Below are 3,783 nucleotides of genomic sequence, written 5' to 3'. Positions count from 1 at the left end.
CCACATCAAAAAAGGGTGGGAAAGGCTTAATCTCAAAACCAAGCCCCAGGCTACAAGGATTCTGCCTGCCCACAGAAACACACATTAATATCACCTGGGCAACGGCCTCCATGTGGGCAGCACCACTTTAATAAAGTGAGCATAATACATATTTTATCTGCCCAACAACAATACAAAGAGTTCTTGTGTAACTTGCATTCAGTTTTCCTTTTTGTTAACACCTTTTATTTCAAGGAATAGTTGTTAAAATTAGTGGACCAATATCGATACACTGTTATTAAGTAAAGTCCACATTTTATTGTATTTCCTTACTTTTTACCTATTGTTCTTTTTATATTGCAGAATCCCAGATTACATTTAGTGATCATGTCTCTTTAGGTTCATTTGTGAGTTTCTCAGACTTCTCTTGTGTTTGATGGCCTTGACAATTCTGACTAGTACTCATCTCAGGTATTTGATAAACTGTTCTTCGATTTGGGTTTGTCTGACATTATTCTTCTGGTTAGACTGGGGTTATGGAATTTGGGGAGGAAGACCACAGAAGTACAGTGCCATTCTCATAAGGAATATATTTTCACCTTTGAAGATTCTCAGGATTCTCAATGTAGTTAAAATATATATATATTTTTAAATTTAGAAATAAAATGATCTCTTCTTGGCCTTTTGGCTAAGATCAAGTGTATTTAGATACAAAAGGTAAGTTATTTAAATTAGCAATAATCTACAAAAGAGGCTGTGTGGGCCTCACAGAACAATGCTCCATTACTAATTAGCAGTGTAGTATTCACTGTAGAATTTAAGCCATGCCTGGGTGCAGGTGTGGTAGTCTGGGTCCACCACAGATTCATTTACAAGAGAGGAAGTCAAGAGGCTACAGATGGGAGTGGAAGAACACGAGTCCTTACCTAAGGGGAAAGAGAGAAGTTTACAAGTTTTGTTTCCAGCCAATGGGCTAGTTTGTGTGTGTGTATGTGTGTGTGTTGTGGTGGGGTGGGGGTGGGGTGGGCTAGGGTGACAACTGGGGATAGAGGTTGTGTTGACTATGCCATTTCTAAATTTTAGGGCAAGGAATATGCTAAGAGAGCATAAAGAAAAAGGAAAACGAGTCTGCTGATAGACACCAGAGGCGGAGATGCGAGCTCCCTCAGCACTGATTAGAATGTCAGTGCTTCCGCAGTGATGTGGGAGAGTGTTGGTGACTTGAGAAAAGATTGAGCAACGGTAGCATAAAATTTAGTGCCCTTATTTAGTGTCAGTAATGACATGGGTTGGTATCTCCCCCTACAGACAACATCAGTATAGCAAACTGGGAAAGGAAAGGAGAAGATAAATAGTAGAATCTCCATAAATAGCCAAAAGAACTAGTTTTTCATGTTTATGGAAGCTATTTCTCAGAAACATGTAACATCTTTGAGAAAAAATGATAGGGCTAGATTTTTCTGAGAGCGTAAAGGGTCTAGTCAGAGATATACCAGATTATACAGTTGCTTATCTATACGCCTAAAAAACATAAGTAAGAGCCAAAAGGCCCTGGAAGGTCACTAACACTCTCTGAGTGTCCATGAAAGGGGATCCGACCTACTCCAACGGGTTATTGAGAGACTTTGTAGAAGTGGAGTGATTTGAAAAGTATAATGACTTCTTAAGCAGGCTCTTTGGGTTTATGTGAAACCCAGCTTCAAGAAACTGGAATTTATGTAAAGACACAGGGGCATTATAAATATAGAACTTCAGAGAAATGCCTCATGAGTACTGGAACTAAATTCTTGTTCTGGATTGAAGTTGGTTACAAGAATCTCGGGAACAGTTGTTCAGGAATCTCTATTCTAGCACCCAAACAATATAACAGTTATTAATTTGGGGGGGGTCAGCTTTTTTTGTGTGTATGAGCATTCTCACTTCTATAATTACAATGCCTCTGTTGATTGGTGGTACTCCTAAACAATTTAAATATGTTATCCTTAGAACACAAATAAAATAAAAAGGGAAGGAACTCCGACAAAACACTACCTAATCCACCATGCCGTGGAACTTGTCTGTTAGGTTCTCATTTCTCACAGACTGCCACTTCCCCTGTGGCAGTTCCTACAGAACATCATAGTCCCTCCTGTTTACAGCCCCGTTCTCTGCACTCTTTTCACCTTCACAGCCTGTTATTAGCCCAACTCTTATATTTGGGGGAAGGATGTTATTTTTGTTGCATTTTAGTTAGTGCCAAGCCATTTGATAAGGCCATTAGATGACCGATGGAAAGATTGTCCTTGAGCACATTTAGCCACTGATGGTATGAGAGGTGGGCCTGCACAAAGAAGCTGCCTGGAACTGTTTCCCTTTATAAAGGAGATGGGAAGACACTTTCTCTAACAAGGGAATGATGGACACAGCATCCTCCAAAACAGTCAAGACTAGTCTAAGACATGAAAAAGACACTTTGTGATCCCGTTGGATGTACAAATTCCAAACCAATACTCTACAGTTTTCTCCTCAGAAAATCATAGAATTTTAGAGTTGAAAATGATATTAGAAATCACCTGGTCAAAACTTTTCACTTTGCAGTTTTTTATTATACAAATAGAATAATGAAGTATATAATTATATACCATATAAATTTTCATTATATAAACTCACTTCATAATTTTTAGTGAGACAACTAAAGTCTGGGTTAACTGATGATCAGAAGGCTCCTTAGAACAGAGCTAGACTAGAGCTTAATGTCTTTCCTTCTATCTCATGCTGTCTCAGGAAGCTTAGACGTATGTTAAGTATATAGCAATAAACCTAAGATAATGAACAAAGTGAACTGAGGAAAGGAATAGAGGCAGAGGCCGGGTCACAGGGAGCAGAGGGACAGCTATCAGAGGGAAGAGGGTGAGGGGATGGGATCAGAGAAGGTGAAGGGATTAGTGAAACAATATATATAATACATAACACATAGATAAAGACAACAAGACAGAAAATCTTAAAGGGAAGGGGGGAGGGAGTTAGAGGGAGGGGCGGCAAAGAGGGTATAAAAAGGGACACATGGGTGGGGGGTGAAGGAGTTATATTCAACACTTGAATCCATGTAAACACAATAAATTAAAATTAATAAAAATTGAAAATAGAAAAAAGATAACTCAGTTTTCTTTAAAACAGGTGCTCTCTCTCTCTCTCTCTCTCTCTGCCAGTACTTAGACATTTATCACTACATGGTTTCATAAGGACTGCTTTGTTTTCACAAGCGGGTGATATATGCACCTGTACTGTGTTAGCTCCTAATTCCTTTCTCCTTCCCTTACATATTTACTGGCTCTAGTGCTCCATGTTCTTCTAGCCTTAAGATTCCACCCATACGGTTATCCCTCCGTCCTTTTCCATTCTTGAATTCCATTAAGGGTGTTCTTATTTCTATCACATTTTTGAAAAGGCAAACTTAAATCAACACTTTTTGCTCCACTTCTTTCAAAAGCTTATGAGACAACTGAAAGAGAATTATTGGTTTAACTGTGAATTATTCAAATGAAAATTTTACTACAAATATAGCTATGATCATGCATGTATACTACACTTCCCATGACACATAACCTCTCCTATAAAGAAAGGATATATTCCTATAATTAGCATTAGTATTTATTAACAAGTAATTTTTTTTTTTTTTGTACTTTTCTGAAGCTGGAAACAGGGAGAGACAGTCAGACAGACTCCCGCATGCGCTTGACCGGGATCCACCCGGCACGCCCACCAGGGGGCGAAGCTCTGCCCACCAGGAGGGGATGCTCTGCCCATCTGGGGCATCGCTCTGTC

This window comes from Saccopteryx leptura, chromosome 6 (assembly GCF_036850995.1).
Source record: "Saccopteryx leptura isolate mSacLep1 chromosome 6, mSacLep1_pri_phased_curated, whole genome shotgun sequence".
NCBI lineage: Eukaryota > Metazoa > Chordata > Mammalia > Chiroptera > Emballonuridae > Saccopteryx > Saccopteryx leptura.
This window is presented reverse-complemented; position numbering follows the sequence as displayed.